The following is a 20,158-nucleotide window of genomic DNA, read 5'->3' as shown; positions in this document are numbered from 1 at the left end:
ACACAGTTAAAAGCAAAATGTAGTTTTTGGATTTTGAATTCTAATTTCTTTCTTCCTTTTTTTTTTTTTTTTGTAGGAAAGGATGTAAAGGTCGATTTTAATGATCTATCCTGTCATCTTAAACTTTCGCTTCTTCCCAAAATAAGAACCTGCTTTTAGTCTTACAAGCCAAATCTTACTCTAAATCTTTAAATGATCCTTTATTTGAACAGGAGGTGTCTTTTGTAATGGAAATTCTGCTGATTTGACATCGGTAAAGGTTAATGTTAAAGTTTGGAAAGTGGAAAAAAAGGAAAATAAAGTGTGAATCCCCAAAACAGAGTCATCCGGTGTGTTTCTGCAACTCCGTGCCACGGCGACGAGGAACAAGAAATGAAGTCCACAACAAAAGAGAATGAATTGGTTCTCAGTCTATTTTAAAAAGAAATCCACAATTTACACGGAGCTTTCATTCCAAATCAACACCAAAAGCCAGACGACTACGATCGTAGCAGACGGGAGAAAAAACATTCACGCTGGAAATATCCGGACATCACAGCCAAGAAATACCACAGAGACACCAAACTGGGGAGAAAAGCTCCAAGGTGGACCACCAGCAGCTGGTTGTTAAAGACCCTGAGTGGGGTTTCTTTTCTTTCTTTTTTGTGCTTGTTTTTTTCGGGTGGAGTCTTTCCTTGAGGGATTTTTCTATTTTCTTTAAAGGAAGCGAGTGTCTGTCTGACCTCAGTCAGCTGCAGGAAGACGGAGAAAAGCGAGGGAGGCAACCGCAGAGCATTCCTTCTGGAACAGCCTTCATGTGGTGTGTGTGTGTGTGTGTGTGTGTGTGTGTGTGTGTGTGGTGCAGCATACTTGGTGGTAGTCATCAAAAGGAGTAACCACAGCTTTGCCAGGAACATGTAAAAGTGCATCCTGCTGTACTTTCTCCTGGGCTGCGTGCATGTGTGTGTGTGTGTGTGTGTGTGTGTGTGTGCGTGTGCGTGTGTGTGTGTGCATTCTAGGAATTGCCCATGTTGCGGGGACCTAAATCTGTTTACACAGTGGAAAGCACATGAAAATGACAAATAGTCCCCATAACAAAAAATCACTGCATTTCAAGATGAAGACGTGTTTGAAGGTGAGGTCGAGCGTTGAGGTCGAGGGCACATTGTCATTATGGTAAAGAGTAAGTCACCAGGAAGTGAATGTAAGTCAATGTAATGTCCTCCTGTGTGTTTGTGTGTTCTCTCATTTTTTTTCTTCTTTTATTGACCGAACCCACCATAAAAAAAAAAACGCCCTTTTAAACATAGAAAATGTGGCGGTTTGTTTTTTTTGTCGTAGTTTTTATCTCCGTCTGGTCTGTTTGTTTTTTTGTCCCCTTTTAGTCATTTTGCACTTGTTTTGTTTTTTTAATCTCTTTGTGGGCTGTTTTTTTGTCTCTTTTTTGTCAACGTTGTGCCTCTTCGTGGTCATTTTGAGTCTTAGCCGATCTCTGTGAACAATGAATATTAAATCCGGGGCTCCCGATATAACGTCCTGGGCCCGCGTCCAATAATTCCCCTTCTGTCGTCACGTGTCTTGGCTGTGCATATTCACATAATTCATATCCACTGCAAATATGGTGTGTACGTACAGAAAGGGTCGGGGACAGTTCTTTTTTTTGTCTTTTCACATGATTTTTAATATTAATAACAAATATATTTCAGTCATATCCCGTCTTTTGAGTTGTTAATTTAGTCTCAAAACAAGTGTAAATCATCTGAGAGGCAAGTGTGCTTTTATTGAGAAGAGTCGGAGGCACAATGCAGCACATTCAGGAAAAAGCCATCGCCCTGAAGGATATCAATGTGCACGAGCTCAGATCCTCCGTCAGCCGATATCGAGATCGCAATCTGTGAGATATTCACAGGGGAATGAATTCATACATGGACACACAGTCAGATATCACAGCACAGATTCCCAGCTGTGTGTGTGTGTGTTACTCATGACCTTGTTGCTTCTTATTATATTTTTTAATATCATTACTTTCTTTCTGCTCATGGTTACTTGAAATGTTTTAAATTTTCTGAACTGTAGCAGAGACACACATTTTAATATGGGTGGAGCCTCATTTTTATCATCTGCACGGTGAAAGTGATGTATATCATAAAATGTATTCAAATTATGCATTAATTCATATATATATTACTTATTATTATATTATGAATATAAATTATTCCATAGAATTACAGCAATGAATCAATAAGCCAACTGATTGAAAATGAAAATAATATTGTTATTATTGAATAATGACATGAAAGTTTTGGACTAAATGGACACGAGTGGTTCATTGACCTGCTTTTTAAATATCTCTTCACCACTTCACTTCGTCATCAGACACGAACCTCCATCGTGTCTCCAAGTCCCTTTGTTTCCATTTCCATAATTGAAGGAATGATCATTTACATGGAGACGGCTGAAAAGAGATAAAACAGACATGTGACATGTGAAACATCCCCTCGCTGTACATGTGTGACATCATCATCAGGCGGCGGCTAATTGGTTGATTCCTTTAACCTCCTGCAGCAGGAAGCGGTTACATGCGTCTGTGTGCTACTGTTGTGTTTCGACAGAGAGGAAATCAGTTGCGTGCATGTGTGTGTGTGTGTGTGTGTGTGTGTAATCAGTTGACTGCTGTGTCAGGACAGATAAGTGAATCCCGACTGACAATCAATGGAAAACAGAAACACACTGTTCATCTCCAGAGTGCTATCAGCAGCAACATACTGCTGTTCTAGCACACACACACGCACAAACACACACGCACGCATGCACGCACACAAACACACACACACACACACAAACACACGCACGCACGCACGCACACACACACGCATACACACACACACATACACCAGACACAAGCTCATTGATAAAAAGGCTGATACGGTACGGTGCAACATAGAGCATCTGATCACACACTATCGCTTGACTTCACCCACACATGCATCCCGTTTCCTTTTGCTTTCAACATGCACACTCACACACACGCACACACACACACACACACACGCACACACACACACACGCACACACACACACGCAAACACACACACACAGACAGAAATGCCTGACTTCTTATTGATTGGAGAAACGTTAGAGAAAGTGTTTTTCTTCTCAGAGACACACACCCCAGCATCGAGACACACACACACACACACACACACACAAACAAACACACACACACATCGAAACGCCTGACTTCTCGTTGAAACACACACCCTAACATTACCGACCTCAAAACTTTAAAACACTATCCGAGTCCATGATACAGAAAAATGACTGGTCCGTGTGTGTGTGTGTGCGTGCGTGTGTGCGTCGCGCAGGTAAACAAGCAGGCCATGCCCACAAGCTATACACCCGTAACCACGGTAACCAAGATGGCGGCCGTGGCGGCGATCAGTCTGGACTCCTGCAGCAATCGGATGGACAAACACAAAGCCTCCGCGCGGCGACAGTTCCCATCACGCTGATGCATTTTTGGCCGCCTCGCTGTCGCCGGGCAACGTGTAATCAACTGTTGGTTCGCTTGCGTGTCCATGAGTTTCAAAATCGCGCGCGGTTTACTGTAAAACTCCTCAAAAGATGGAAGATTGTAGTTCACTCTGTAACAACGTCTGTCTGCCACGGCAAATATATTTTCACTGTAACACTTGTGTTTTTTTCAGGCCGTTACTGGTGCTGACAGTGAAGGAGGGGAGAGGGGGAGCGGGGGGGGGGACATCGTGCAACAAATGTCCCTGGAGTCGAGCCAGGGACGTTGCGTTGCACAGTTGGCAACTCAACCCCTCGTTCGACCACAGGCGGACGTTTTTTTTCAATGGCTTTTGTGACACGAGGAACAGCTGCCACTCTCCCGCCGGAGCCCTTTCCCGCCCTTTAGCAGCCACCCGATCTCCACGCCGGCCTCCGCCTCGCTGACCCAGTTGCTCCGGTCCTCGGGTTTTCTCCTACGCTGCGTCCTTTCCATATAGCGTGAGCTCAGTGACTGTGCTCTACACCGCTCTGCTCAGCTCGTCTCTGCATTTCAGTTATCCTGTGGTTATCCCCCAAATATTACAACTACAGTATTAGAGAAAATATTTCTAGTACCGCTGGTATCACAGCTTTTTTCTTCTTCTTTTTTTGAGAGCTTTCTCACCTTGTCAGCCAAGAGAGCGGAACAAACACCTTCGAATGTGAAAGATAATGACTCTCACACACACACATATAGCCCTATGTAAAAATATATATACAGACAGTTACGCGTGTCTACAACATGAACCCTTTTTGCGGATATCAAACCAGGTTATGCTGAACTTGTGTACTGCTAGATACACTTATTTGTGCAGACACCATGGTTTGCGGGGTAGCAGCTTCTTCACGTTGATCTAAAAGAGGAAGTGAGGAGGCCACTGACTCTATCTGTGCAAGAATGAAACAGTGAAAAATTCAGTTGACCTTTTAACCTTCACTTCTAGGCATAACTGACGTTGGAATTTCAAACAACAGAACCAAAAAAAATTGCCATTATATGACAGCGTTGGGGGAGCATGAACAAACAGACTTTGTGCTTTGTTCACATCAATGAGCTCTGTATCTGCATCAGAGGGTCGCCAGCCTTGCTAGCAGGCCTGTGCTTACTGTACAGCAAAAAGTGAGGCTTTGTGCTAAATGCTAATATCAGTAAAGCTAACACGCTCACAATAACAATTTCTACAATAAGTTTAGATAAATGCTAACATCTGTATAACAATTTCTACAGTAAGTTTAGCTAAATGCTAACATCGGTAAAGCTAACATGCACACAATAACAATTTCTACAATAAGTTTAGCTAAATGCTAACATCGGTAAAGCTAACATTCTCACAATAACAATTGCTACAGTACGTTTAGCCAAATGCTAACATCGGTAAGCTAACATGTTCACAATAAAAATTCTAAAAAAAGTTTAGCTAAATGCTAACATTGGTAAGCTAACATGTTCAGAATAACAATTTCTATAATAAGTTTAGCTAAATGCTAATATCGTTAGGCTAACATGCTCACAATAACAATTGCTACAGTAAGTTTAGCTAAATGCTAATATCGGTTAGCTAACATGGTCACAATGACAATTGCTACAGTAAGGTTAGCTAAATGCTAATATCGGTAAGCTAACGCGCTAACAATAACACGTTAAATACGTTGGAGTTTATCATGCTAAACTAAGAGGCATGATATTAGTTTAGCACGATAGCATGTTAAGGTTTGCTAATTGGCACTCAACACAAAGTACAGCTGCTGACCATGGGATTGTCATCAGCATTGCTTGCATTGTTGTTGTTCCACCCAAACACTACGGAAGGGCATCGAGCGTCCATAAAAACTTTTTGTCCTTGAAACTCATCCAGTTTAGCTTGACGTTCTCCAGCTGTGGCTAATGATGCATGTCATCGGGCCTTTTCCATCGCTGCGGCCGCATTACCACAAACAGGCCTCGTCTTTTTTTATCCAACGTTTAATCATCAGTCTGTTTGCCTTGAAAATCAATTATTACCCTTCTTCTTTTGGACAGCAGCCATGTCGCTCGTCAGTGATGATGACAACAGTGTTTCAGTGTGTGTCTGGTTCAACCCCCGGCCCGTGGCCTGACAGGCTTTATAGCCAGAATGTTTCATGTTTTTTTCTTTTATTTGCCGGAAAAAAAATTTTTAAATCGCCATCATGGGAGTTTTTTTGTGCCTTTTTTCTTCATGGGGCCGCTTACGGCCGGAACTTCCCCACCCCTGGAATAAAAAGGCTTCTTTGCCACCGCCGCCGTGACCCAGACCCGGATAAGTGCTGAGAAATGAAAATGACTGGGTGGAAAACAGAACCATTAGTTTCAGACAAGAACACACACAGGATTTCATGCATCTGGCCCCCAGGGGGTCTTCACCCAATCAACACTCAAGTTTTTCTGCTCAGTTGGGTCTACGTATCCTCAGGGGGCCACTGGGGCCGCGAAAGAGTCCGATTGATTCGTTTCAGGTCTTTGGTTTTTACATGTGACGGGTCAATTTTACATCTCTGGTTCGTTTCAGCCGTCTTCACTGGAGCTGGGAAATCGGGGTTCAGTGTGTTAAGGCCGCAGGGAAAGCATCAACTGTACGACAATCATACACACACTTGTTGAATGAATGAACATATATAATGCAGAGCTCCAACACTCACACACTCACACAGACTTCTCCATTCAGTTTGCCGGGAACCAGCTCATTCATGACTCTGCAACAGGATGAACGGGAGAAAGAGGAAGAGGCCTCCGTCCCCCCCCCCTCCGGCCCCTCAACCGCCGCCGCGCTCTCTCTTCCTCTTTCTGCTCTAAAATAGCAGGTATAGGATGTTCTGGATGGCACAATGTCGCAAGTCTTGAGATGGTGTTGCATGCAGACGTCGCGGTCAATCGTGCAGCTCGGTCTTCTGTTCTCTGCGAACATTCACTTTTGCACAATTGCTGCTTTCAGACGTGCACGGAAAGTGCCAGGACATTTTTCCTGAACATTTTTCCAGAGGCACTTTACGTGAGAATGCAAACGTCCACGAATGTTGCTACGGACATTAATCGCGACCCCCGGTAAAATTTCTGGAAAATAAAACAATAACTCAACACAAACAATGTTGCAATATGAGATATGTGGATATAGATCATTGTGATCATTACGACAAATGCCTTATTCTTCTGATGACTCCAATGTTTGACATGATTCTTCCAAGTGACATTTTTCATCTGTTAGAATTCCAAGACGTTTCCCTAAAAATCTATAAATTAGATTTCAACTACTTCTAAAATATTATTGGCAATATGTGCATTGGGGAAAGATTTATTGACATGTAGGTTTCTAGGTTTTCTAGTCTATGATCAGATGCTAACTTTTTTTTGGACCTAATAAATGATCTGAAAATGCTACATGCGGGGCAATATGTTACACTGAGGGTTGTATTTAAAAAAAATAAAAACTAGAGGTACACTTGTGTGGACACGCTGTTCCAGTTGAGATGATGAAACAGGATCTTGGAAGGAGCGTTTGAGGAAACGGATCCCCCGAGTTTTAAACGGTCCGTCGGGTGCCAAAACACTGCGCCGAGAGTTGAAGACTTTACAACTCTGGAGCGTCACCGCGGTGACAAACACCTGAGACCTCAAGGCCAACGCCAGGCGAGTCGTAGGAATGGTTTACGTTATCGGGAATGTGCACTTGACCCCGGCCGCGCAGTGTTGTCGGATGACAGCTGCTCGAAGCATGAAGGTCTCAGGTTCTTTCTCTTATCACCACATCTACATCCATACAAATTAAGAACACTCAGTTATATATCATAAACATATATTTATCATTTTGTGAGCTACCGAATGGGTTTTGTTTGACAAATTATCATTTAAAAAACAGAATTAAACACATTATGTTAATTGAGTATACAGTGATGCAGTTCTATTATTCCCGTTGTTATTCTGCCGTGCGGTCAGCGCCGTCGCCTCACAGCAAGAATGGTTCCCGGGCTCGAATCCCAGTTCGGATTCAGTTCTGTGTGGAGTTTGCACGTTCTCTGCCCGCGTCCGCGTGGGTTCTCTCGGGGTTCTCCGTCCTCCTCCCTCGGTCCAAAGACATGAGGTTAATTGGAGATTCTACAATGGGCCCTAGGCCCGGGCTGCGAACCCGGGACCTCGTGCACGAGAGTCGACCACGAGGCCAAAACCGAATGGCCTGCTGTCGTCGAGTGATTTCTACAAACTGCACTCCGCATTGTTGTGTGGTGCGGTCCACCGTTTTTTATGTTTTAGATTTACAGAGCCTGGGCTGAGCCCAAAACCTGGATTCCCCCCCGGTGCGCACACAGAACCGACAGCTACCGGACGGTGAGGAAATGTTCGCAGATTCTTTGCAAAACGTGTATTGCTTCAGAACCGCTTACTGCCCCTTTAAAATGAAGAAGCGGTATAGATGATGGATGGATGGATGGATGGATGGAGACGCTGGAAGCAGATCTGCAACATTCGCCGATCACAGCTGTACAGCATTGACCCGCTAACTTTCCCGGCGCCAGGAACCAGCACCGAAGAGAAAGTCAGATTTGAAAGAAACGAGTAACTGGGTGAGCCATATAACAACAACATTTGCTTTGGCGTTTTTGATTTGCTCTCGCACCGAGAACTGCCTAAACCGTGTGACGATTACTTTCATGACATTTCCTGCTGGTTTCTGAGGCGACCTGGCAGCTGACGCGGGACAGAAGCCAACTGTCGGGTCCGAACTGCCGCTGGCCCACGAGTGAGCGGCCGCTGCCAACTGAGTCACAGGCCGTATCCCACTTTTGGTGCAGTGCTTCAGTTACACTGCCGCCATTGTCACTCCGCCGATATTGTACACAGACGTAAACAAAACACACTGTCCCATTGAGCCCGAGTAAATCCCCTGCAGGCCTCTGAACACACAGCCACAGTTGCTCCTTTGTGCGATCGAACTCCCGTATGGCCCTGCGGGGGAATTTTTTTTCTTTCCCCTGTGTCTCTCGTCACATGTCTGTTTTTCCGGTCGGTTATCATATTATCGAGGGCAGAAGTCCCAGGAGGCTTTAATGCCACATTGCTTCCAGCTCGTCTTTGGGTACATTTTGTTCCCACAACCTTGGATTGGAGACTTTTCTGTACTGTAGCGGGGAAGAGCCAATCCTCTGCTTCAGGAAGGATCGTGATACAACTGTTTGAAGGAAGGGGTGGGCAGTGTTGCGTACCATTCTAAAAGAAATTGAACACAGGGCGCCTGATGTCAGATGGTAGTGGTGAGGATGCCGCTTGCGGCTGGTTTTCCAGGGTTTTCGACTTGATAGCTGTTCAGACACGTTCGTTTGACGTTCACATACGACGAACGGCGTAACGGGTTGTCCCGGTCAGACGCGTTCACAACAGCGGGACAACTTTTCCCAGTATTTTCAGAAAGCATGTGGCGCGTCAGGGTAGAGCGCCCACTCGCTGGCCGTGAAACCCTATCTCTCACGTGGGCTCACCCCTCGCACATTTTTACGGACATGTCACCACCAGGGGTCGGCCGGCGGGAAAAAGTTGCGGAAAATGTCCGATGCAACATCCGTCGTCGAGCCTGGGCTCGCCATTGTATCGCAGCTCGATGATTTCGCGTCGAGTTCAGTTCTGATGTTCAGTTCCTTTGTTTTCTTCCCCGATGGTCCGACGCCTCTCACTGATTTCCTGGAATAGTTTTGCACCGTCGCCGGCACATTCAAATTTCACAGAACGGGAAAAAGCTCAGCGGGACTCCTGTGTGGTTGCTTTGACATGCGTGACTTGCTGAGAACGGATTTCATCCTCATTTAACTCGACACTAATCGGCACACAACGATTGGATAGTCGGGCGGCGTTTGTAATGTTTCACTGAAGGACGGAGGGATGAACTGGGAATTTCCTCTGGCGTTCTTTCAGTGTTTTCATGCCGTATTAGTAATCTGCTCTGTGACTGTTCTTTGAGACAAACTGCTCCTTTGTCGGGAACAATTACAGGTTTTATTTTAGTTTCTTATATCACAGGGGAAAATTAAATCAGCCATTCATTTTTTTTTCATGAAATGCCGCGAGTCGCGTAGAAGTTACTCCGCTCGGTGTCATTACAACATCAACGACAAACAACCTTTCTCCAAAATCGCTTACTGCCCCTTTCAGTGCAAATCAAAGAGACTGATGCATATGCACCTTTTCAATATCTGGCTATAACGTTGCTCAGTCCAACTGTCCAAGTCGCCTTGGAGGCTATTGTGTTTGGTTAGTTTGATATTGGACAGCTAAGATTTTGGAACGCGAGCTGTTGTTGGAGCATATGGTACAAGTTTGTTGTCTGCTGTGGTATAAAATGTTGCCGGCCATTCAAACAATATAGAAAAATCCTTGATGCTGCGCCGCTGCACCGCATGACGTCGGGCGGACGCCACGGTGCTGGAAACGTTCCCCACCGGGCAGTAAACTTGTGACAACACGGGTGTTACCAATTACACCGGAGCACTTTCGCAGGAAAAGATGTGTGTCGGCACAGAATCTGCAGCGCGCGTTCACTTTGATCCTTTTTAACTTTAGATTCTGCCGCGGGGGGAAAGCCTCATTATCGTCGAGCACTTGAAGGGGTGTGTGCGGCGGGGCGGCCCGTCGTAGTCTCGTTTGTCCCGACGCAGTTTTCACATGTTTTAACACTGCTCATAATAACACAATAATCTCTATCTTCATTTTGCGACGTTTACCAAAGTGACACCATAGTCAACCGTCATCAAGTGATCGGACTCCATGAATCTGTGGAGACACTTTCAGTTTACAACTGTAGTTGCCGACTAAATATTGATAACAAGCATTTTACAAGTTTGCCTATAATTCATTTGATTCATTTGAAGGAAATTAACTACATAGGATTCCATATCTATTACAAAGAAGATCCAGAAGAGTTGCGTAGCGCTGCCGACCCTTTATGACTTTGTTATATAGACTTTCTCTCAGCTCGTCAAACTCCGACTGACTTCCAGCAGTTACTGTTTAAACTGCTTCCTGGTTCAACTTTCACCCGTTGCTTACTGTACCGCAGCTGTATGAATATAGCAATTTTTAAAGGGCGATTATGACACAGTGGGGTTTATTGTTCCTCCTGTCAAACAGTGGTTTGAGGAAAAAAAAGTGGACCACATTTGACCGGTTAGTAAAAACGGATTTGTGCGAAGTGCCTGATGTGGATTCTGTTCAGAGGCTTCGTCTGTTTTGAGTCCGAGTGTCTTCGAAAAACTCGACAAAGAAGCAGCCTAGTCAACAGATTTACGGCGCCGATGGGAAATCGAGGACTTGACCTAATAGGAGCGAGGTCGGAAGAAGCAAGGTTGGAATTTTACAAGACTTTGGCCCGTGGGTGACTTTTTACCACACACACACACACACACACTTCTCTCATCGCCACGAAAACATTGTAAAAAACACTTTTCCTTTGAAAGAATCAGTCGCTTTCCTGAGGCCTTCAAGAGAACATGTGCTGTCGCACAACACAGCGTCTGCAAAACAACCTGTTTCATGAATAAGCAGACGAGTGTGTTTCCTCCCTGACCGACGTGCACCAGTTTGAGCTCATAAACACGGTGGGAGGTTTTAAGAGGCTCCCCAGCATCTGAGGTATGTCTGTGTTTGTGTGTGTGTGGAAATATCTCACCCAGAACAGTAAAACTGTAAGCCGACCGCTTCCAGGAAAGTGTGCCGCACGGCAGTTAACAGATAGCTCAACAGCTCCGACCTACAGAGATCCGCTCAGATACCGGGAAGGAACACATGCACGCGACCCAAAAGACCACGGGCCGCCAAACGCGACGCGCGAGATTACGTAGAAAAGTAGATGCGATGACGTGAGCAGACGCACATTCCAGTTGAGATATTTACGCTTTATTGGAATATGCGAGTAAACACATCGTCGCGAAAACGGAGGATGAAACCTTTGTCGCTGTGTGTTGGGCACGCCAAGCTTTTTGACACGAGTGGCTATTTGTATCGTGACCGGAAGGAAGCGAAGAAGTTGGACGCTACCCCCAGTCGGGGGCTTTTCCAACTCGGAATTCCTCTGCAGGGAAAGTTTTGTCCGGTTTGTCGGAGAAAGTGGACGGAGGAAACGGGCGAATATGCGCGAGGGTTGTGTTTCTGTTCGCGGGAATATCTCGATCAGGCTCAAATTATCCTTCGGCCAAACTGGTGCGAGTGACGCAAACGCTTCGCGCTTGGTGTGAACGCAGCATTGGGTTACTTCCTTCGAGCAATCTGCCAACGTGTAGGTGCACCTTAAAGGTCGGCTAGTATATCATATTGCATGTTTCGCTCGAAAACACACCCAAGATCATTTCAGAGACTTTAGTAGAACCGCTTGAACCTTGCGTCTGGTACGGCGACCTCTTTCGCCAACTGCCATCAAACTAGTGAAAGTGCAGAATGCACGGGAAACGCCGAGCGGTGTAAAAACACTTCTGGTTCACCGTGAATCTGTCGGGACGTCAGTTGTCGGTTCACGCTGCTAATCTGGCCACGCGTGTCGCAGAGACCACCTCCGAACCGAAAGCGTCTGGAGTGTGTTCACACTTGTTCATTGAGCTGAACACTTGCGGTCGAGTCACCCGGGATGGATGTCGCAGTACGAGGTCTGATCTGGGCCTCGCGGCCGAGTTCAGAGGTCCCTCCCCATGACGGAGGCTTATCACCCAGTGACACCGTGACTCATGGGACATGTAAAGACCTCAGGTTGGTCAGTGTTTCACTTTTTGACCTCGGCGAGTGTTTACAGCCTCACAAGAGGTCAAATGCCTGTGACCCCCCCCCCTCCCCCCCCTTCCCCCCCGTCAAGCATTTGAGATGAGAAGCTTTGAAGAATCCATCCGCTTCATATAGCCCAGAAAAATACCATGACCGGTATGTATGAGATGGTTTGTTAGAAAGTGAAGTAACGAACACAGACGTCCTTTATTATTATTCTTTAACCTAATCTTGTCGGTTCTATTCATCTAATCATCAGTTGTTTGCATCCATTGCAAACAAAGCGCTGGATTGTGTTCGCCTGACGCGACTGTACTTTCACTGGGTCGGGGGGAAGCGTTTTGACTTGTTTACCTCGGTGCATGAAAAATTACATCCATACTCGACTAATCCGTTATAAAATGCAGGACATCGCAGGAAATCGTGGACACGAGTCTTGGCCTCTCGAAACATCAGCTTTAGGCTCCGGAAACTCTTTGGTCAAGTTTAGAGTTAGATGGTTTTATACAAAGTATTACATGTTGTTATATTCGCACCAAATTTAGACCCTGACTCATAAAGATCGGCTCACTAAACATGCCTGATGTTTCAAATCAATATCTGTCCATTATCGCCGGATCAAATGTTGTAAATTGGCCGTTGTTGCGATATTTAAAAAAGGCAAAACAAAAAACCCTGGATCCGCTCCTTAATCCACATCCGCACCAAAATGTAATGTCTTCCTCCCTGGCCCCCGGCCCCCGGCCCCCATTCCTCCACCAAGTAAGGTGGAAAGTAGTTTTTGCGTAACCCTGCTAACAAATAATCCAACAAACAAGCAGCCAGCGGTGAAAACATAACCTTTTAGCGAAGGTAATGACCAAAGAAACCCAACTTTCCTCAGGAGGCAGTGCAGGTTTCACACCTGAGCTCCTGATCAGTTCTGCTCTTCACATGTAGCTACATGAAAACTTCATGCTCCCGCACTAATAGAGAGACTGACGCACACACACGACGGGTCGCTGTTAGATCTAAGATCCGATCATAAAGTTGTTCACTTGAGGATTGTTTAAAACCTTCACAGTAGATTTTATTTCAAAGAAATAAAGTCTAAATTGTGACCCGGAAGCACCCAACAACCGGATGCTGATGTTTTGTTAGCCAGTTTGCTAAGCTAACGCTAGCTGCTAACCAAGTTGTAAAGTTGCGGTATTATTACTGACAGTTGAATCTGGGAGAAACGACGGGTGTTTGCAACTTGAGCGTCGACGTGCGTCCCGACGCGATGTCGTTCAACTGCAAACAACCGTTGATGAATTTTGAGAGACGCGCTGTCAGCGAAGCTTTGCTAACGTTAGTTAACGTGGACGTGTGACAGCTGAACTGGAACCACAACACGGACGTTCAGGGCTATTCCCACTTTAATCTCCACATTTCAACTTTAATCTCCACATTTCGACTTCATTCTCGAAATACAATATAAAATTCCCCTTCATTTTTCCCTTATGCCTGGCCCTCATAATCTTCCGCACAGAGATGACAACATTGCCGACATGTTAATTCAATTCAATTCAATTGAATTTACACGAGGCCAAATCCCAATACACATCCTCTGGAGGCAACTCGCATATTGAGGGTGGAATGTGTCTCACATGTGAACTACATGTGGAGAGACGGACAGAACGGAACATTGTCTGAGGCCAACCACAGTTTTTGGAGCTGGCAGCGTCTTGGCGTTCCTCAGCGTTCGCTGAAACTGGAACTGTGGAAGATTCTAGGAACTTCAGGAACGACTCGGGAGGAGGAGGAGTGGAAACAGGGCGGGCGGTCGGGGTTAGTGCGGTGGAGTGGCGTTACCAGAGGACTTTATTTTTAGGACTACAAAAAGACAGGCCGAGGGGAAGTGCGGAGACAAATTGTTTCATGTGGATTCCCCACACGAAAGAAACGCTGATGTCCAGTGACTGAGGTTGTTTCAGCGGATTGTTTTGTTCATTAATCTTTAGCAAAAAACACCCAGAGAGAAAGTCGCAGCGTCGTTCACGCTGCTTCGCTGTCGTCGCCGGACGCTCGCTCCAGTTTCATCCGGACGGTTGCCTCGGTCTGCTCTTCTTTCTAAAGAGTAAAGAGAGACAGATGGAGTGAGAGACGAGGTAGTGGGTCTCGGGCCCAATAGTCTAATGCTGTGTTCACGTTACTGACAGAAAAGGTTTTTTTCGTATATATTTGGCCTTATTCGTGCAAATAAACGCGACCTGCGAATATTTGCCTCTGAACAAACACACACACACACACACACACACACACACGGACACATGAAACGTAAAAAGAAGGGCCGACAGGAACGCCGCAAAGCGCTAGCTTTAGCTAGACTTCCTGTCGAGCCCTCCTCCCTCTCCAAATGGCTTCTCGTGTCTAAGAGCTCGGGCGGCCGCGATAGTTTCATCCTCCATTTCTGATACGACGTCACGACGTCGGCCGACAGTGGCGTCGGGAGGAGCTCAGCGCCAACTGGCTATCGCGGGGAAAAAAACACGCGTCATGCGGATATTCGGCTCGAGTTGAAATATTAGCGAGAGAAGCAAACGACTTTGCGTCTTCTTGTGAACTCGCTCAATGCAGATTCATTGACGAAAAAAAGGAGGCCGAGCTCCGTCCCGTCCAGACTTAAATAACCCAACCGCAGAGTTTTCAAACTAAAACCAGGGGACGAACGGCGCGAACGTAGCAAAAAGTGACGCGCCTTGAAACTAGAACGCGTTAGTGCGGATGACGCTGCGTTAATCCCTCCGCCACACATTCAGAACAAACACTTCACGTATGAACCACTTGCGGGCCAGTTGTTCACGTGGCGAGTGCTAATTGGCGCAAAAAAACCGACAACTGTGATTCAGATATTGTGTTTCGGCTCCTACGCTTCTATTATTAAACTTGCCGCGTGTATATCTCGATAAGCGTCTCTAAGAATACGTTCTATTTATAACGCACTTTTCATTTTGTACAGATCGCAGAGTTCCCTCAAGGCTCGATGGCGTCTAACCTCCAATTCTGGTCCTGGAGACGAACATTCAACATCCGTGCAGCGATGTGAAATCGTCCCTCTTGTAGATAAAGAAAATGATACGAATGTGATTTTGGAAGAGGGGCATGAATCATCAGCTGATTCCAATCGAGGACAAGAGCTCTCTGTCACTCGCGCACATTAGCAGCTTTATAAAAGGACACACGCTGCAGTCGTCGGACATGTTTAGATGCTCGTCTCTCCTTCGCCATATTTGGCAGCTCGCTCGCCGCCACACACTCACACACTCACACACTCACACTCACACTCACTCACACACACACACACACACACACTCACACACACACTCACACACACACACACTCACACACACACACACACACTCACACACTCTCACACACTCTCACACACACACACACACACACACTCACACACTCACACACTCACACACACTCACACACTCACTCACACACTCACACACTCACACACACACTCACACACTCACACACTCACACACTCACACACACACTCACACACACACTCTCACACTCACACACACACACACACACACTCACACACACACTCACACACTCACACACACTCACACACTCACACACTCACACACACACTCACACACTCACACACACACTCACACACTCACACACTCACACACTCACACACTCACACACTCACACACACACACTCAGACACTCACACACTCACACACACACACACACACACACACTCACACACTCACACACTCACACACACACACTCACACACACACTCACACACTCACATTCCCCCCGGCAGCTCCCGACCGGGACTGAGCCCAAGAACCGGGCGACCCCACCGACCCACGTCGCACCCACCCGCCCTCCTCCGCCTCCTCCTGCAGGGTCACTGGGTGATCTTCTGAGAAAGGCATCAACAATCTTTTCTGACAGCTGGTTGGCGGTACCTGTTTTTTCTTCCCTCTTCCCTCCTCTCTCTCTCTCTCTCTCTCTCTCTCTCTCTCTCTCTCTCTCTCCTTCTCCTTCTTCAGTCAACGTGACACAGTGAACCCGAACTGTGTTTGGCTGCATTTCTGTTTGTCGGCTTCCATTTCAACCTGCTGTGCGTCAGAACCCAAACTGTTGCATCCTGGGGCGGGAAAAAAGGTAGAGGAAGAATGAGGGAGTGAAACACATCTTCAGACGTTATATATATATATATATATATATATATTTAAACAGTGTTTGGGAGCTTGTTGCTGCGAACCGAGCCAAAAGCCTGCAGGACCTTCAAATGTGGCAGATTTAGATGCAACGTAGCGCACTTTGTCGACCGACCGTGACGCCGGTTGGCTGGCCCCCCGTCAGCAGCTGGCCCCCCGTCAGCAGCTGGCCCCCGTCAGCAGCTGGCCCCCCGTCAGCAGCTGGCCCCCGTCAGCAGCTGGCCCCCCGTCAGCAGCTGGCCCCCGTCAGCAGCTGGCCCCCCGTCAGCAGCTGGCCCCCGTCAGCAGCTGGCCCCCGTCAGCAGGAGGCCTGGACCGGACCGGACCGGCCCGGCCCACACCTTTGCTGCCGTGGCGTTCCCCCCCTTCGGAGCGCGCAGGCCTCCTCTCCAGGAATAAACGCCGCTACTAGGTCATCGCTGAGAATGTGATCTGCAGCGATGCGGCGGGGCGGGTTCCACTCGGAGGAACTCGACACTTTCTCTGCTCTATTTCGGGCAGGAATGTGTTGGCCGCCGCTCGCTGCCTCGACACTTTGGAGACCAGGAGGAGGAAGAAGAAAAAAGATTTGTCAGGGTTCGTCACAGACTCCGCACCTGACTCTTGCTCTCCAGATCCCCCCCCCCCCACACACACTCACATTCAGCACTTTTTCTGTAGGTTACATAAAGGGGGGGGGGGTTTCACTAGTAGCTCGAAATATCTCGGCTTGACTCTCGACTACAGACGTGAATCCAGTTCCACATTTGGACGGCGCATTTCACGTTTTAATCGTGGAGAATCAAAAGAAATCCAATGCATCTAAATATCCCAAGTGGCGAACAGCCCAACTTTATGGAAAAATAATAAGAATCAGGATTTGATATAACTTTAACTGGTTTTCTTAAAGGGACAGTAAGCGATTCTAAAGAAAAACACGTTTTGTAAGACTCAGCAAATATTTCCTCGCCGTCCGGTAGCTGTCAGTTTTGTGTGCGCGCTGGCGAAAAGACGTGTTTTCTCGGGGCTCAGCCCAGTCTCCGTAAAGGGAGAACAAAATAAGTGGTGCGGACCGCACCACACAACACAGCGAGCGCAGTTTGTTAAAACATCACCCATCGACACCTTTAGAGACGTGCCAGCGGGTGGCGCTGCAACTCCGAGGTTTTGGGCCTCGTGGTCCGTGCGTCGGACTCCCGTGCCGGAGGTCGCGGGATCGCGGCCCGGGCCAGATCAGCCAAATCACAACAACAACAACAACAAGGAGAAAGACTTTCTCCAGAATCGCTCTACTGCCCCTTTAAGTAGTTATTTAAAGGGGCAGTAGAGCGATTTCGGAGAAGGATTGTAGGTTGTTGATTTCTTTTTGGGCTCGCACTGGGTCGGGGCTCAAACCCGCACGAGGCCCCAAAACCCCCCCGAGTCGTAGCGCTTGGCCGCTAACCGACAGCTAGCGTTCCGTGAGGAAAAAATGTGTATTTGATTAAAATCACTTCCTGCTCCTTTAATGTAGTTTTACACACACACACACACACACACACCGACACACACACACACACACACTGTGTAATATACAGCAAATCCTGTGTGTCTTCCAGGAAACGTGATGCCAACTGGATCAGAGCGGATGATGGTTATGTTCAGACTCTCACACTACACGTTTAAGATTTCATCATGAAGAAACATCGTGATCGTTGTTTGACTCATGGAAAACGTTGTTTTGCATCGGCGCGCGGTCGAACAAAAAAAAAAAAAGATTAATAATCAGAAACGAGACTCTGGGCGTCTCTCTCCGAGTCCGACCGGCAAAACGTGTTTGACTCCAGTTCTCAGTGGTGAGAGCGGCATCTGACTTGTCGCGGAGAGATTTTCTTTTCATTCTTCACGTGGTTCCGTGGTATTTTACAGCAGGAAACCACAGCGGCTGTAGACCGAGACATTGAAGTGACTCTTTGGGCCTGCGAGCGGTTCGAGTACAAAAAAACCCATTAAAGCGCACATCTGATGGCGAAGGACGGACTCGGCCTGCTCCCTGCTGCCGGAGACAGTGTCTCTCACACACACACACACACACACACACACACACACTCGCAGTGTGGAGTCAGTCAGGCCGATCCAGCTGACGTGGCGTCCACACGGCACGTGGATTAATGTGTGGAGGGTGGAAAAAGAAAAAAGAAAAACCCAGAGCACTTTTCAGCTGCAGGGATTTAAAGGGGAGGTTCACCTTTAACGGTTCGTTCTCCGTCGCTCAACATTCCCACGTTCCTCCGGGCTGCACCGGGTCACTGAGTACATGCACATATACAGAATATCATACACTACGGACGTGTACGAGACACCTCAAGACGCATGTAACATTCAGATGAACACAAAGACAGAACAGAAGAAATATAAATCTGCACGGGTCATTTCAGAGAAAGGGAGTTTTCACATGTTCTTTTCCTAAAATTCCTAAAATACTCCTAAAAAAGAATCACTTATTCAACAGAAAACAAACGGACAGAGACGTTCAATCCAACACAAAGGGTCTTTTAAAAAATCTAACAAAAATAGAGTCAGTGTAACGAGCACATCGTTATCACCACGGCAACTGACGCTGAACAGTTTGAGATCATCGATCAAAACTACTCTCTTCATTGAGTTTCTCCAGGACAAGCACATCATACATTAAAGCAGCGCTCTACGAGGTGGCAATACAAGGATGTCCATCAAAACTACTGACCAATCAGATCGCTGGAAAACCAGACTCGTCATTCGACAGATTCTACTCAGTGCAGCGGAGGAATGGCGCCGCTGTTTTCACAACGTTTTTTTAAAACAGTTTCTAATGAACGGAGTTAAGAGATTTTTTTATGATCATTATTATAAACTCTTTTGTCCCAGTCAGGATGCTGTAGAACGACGACGGGCGGTTTCCCAGTGATCTGATTGGTCAGTAGTTCATCTCCATCTGCTCCGGAGCCGGTCCAGCGTACGTTACCATGGTGATTTACCATCAAGACGTGAACCGGCTTCGCGTAGGACGAACAACAACTCCCAGAGTTAAACCTGAAGTGACCTCTGATGACCCGTGAATCCTGCCCGGTAACGCAGACCTCGGGTCTCCTCCGGCTTCAGGTGGCGCTCGGGGGTTTCGAGAGTTCTTTTGTTTTCAACAGAACAATCCAAAAAGAAACTTCTCTGTCTGCGGCGTCTCTGGAAAACACCCGAATGTGCCACCAGAATAAACGGCCGTGTCAGCGGTCTGACCGCAGTCAGACGGACGCACTGAATCACTCATATCTGAAGGACATTAGAATGAAGAACTTTCGTCAAAAGAACATTTTTTAATCATCCAAAATAGATTTGGTGTTTGGTCGTCAGAGCTGTGACTTCCCTCCTCAGAGCCGCCGAACGCTGCAGCACTGACTCACGGCCGAGTCGTCTGCCGCCTTCGGTTCCTCCACAACAAAACTAAATCCCAGAGTCAGAAGTGACTCTCTGATTCCTCATCTGGAAATATAAAAACAGCTCGTGGCCACGTTGTGACGTGAAGCTCAGGCTCGGCAGAATCGTGGGCCCCTACCTCCGCCCGATCGCGCCATGCTAAAGAAAATGGCGGAGGCTGCGTTTGAAGACCGGCGGCGTCGGTGCGGCGTCCGACTAGCCCGTCCCAATTCGAAGGGGTTTCTTCAAA

The 20,158-nt window shown here is 47.0% G+C and overlaps 1 protein-coding gene and 1 long non-coding RNA gene across 3 annotated transcripts in view; one reads left to right on the top strand and one right to left on the bottom strand.

The window, feature by feature from the left end:
- Nucleotides 1-20,158, top strand: part of LOC118308749 (NACHT, LRR and PYD domains-containing protein 12-like) — a 988,189-nt gene that overhangs the window by 656,659 nt on the left and 311,372 nt on the right. The gene's annotated exons all lie outside the window — the stretch shown is intronic.
- Nucleotides 13,666-16,675, bottom strand: LOC118308809. The gene is made up of 3 exons (XR_004793332.2): nucleotides 16,566-16,675; nucleotides 16,157-16,427; nucleotides 13,666-14,377 (listed from the first exon to the last, which is right to left on the bottom strand). It is a non-coding gene; the product is annotated as an uncharacterized LOC118308809 (long non-coding RNA).

The sequence above is a fragment of the Scophthalmus maximus genome, chromosome 6 (assembly GCF_022379125.1).
Source record: "Scophthalmus maximus strain ysfricsl-2021 chromosome 6, ASM2237912v1, whole genome shotgun sequence".
Lineage (NCBI taxonomy): Eukaryota > Metazoa > Chordata > Actinopteri > Pleuronectiformes > Scophthalmidae > Scophthalmus > Scophthalmus maximus.
This window is presented reverse-complemented; position numbering and strand designations above follow the sequence as displayed.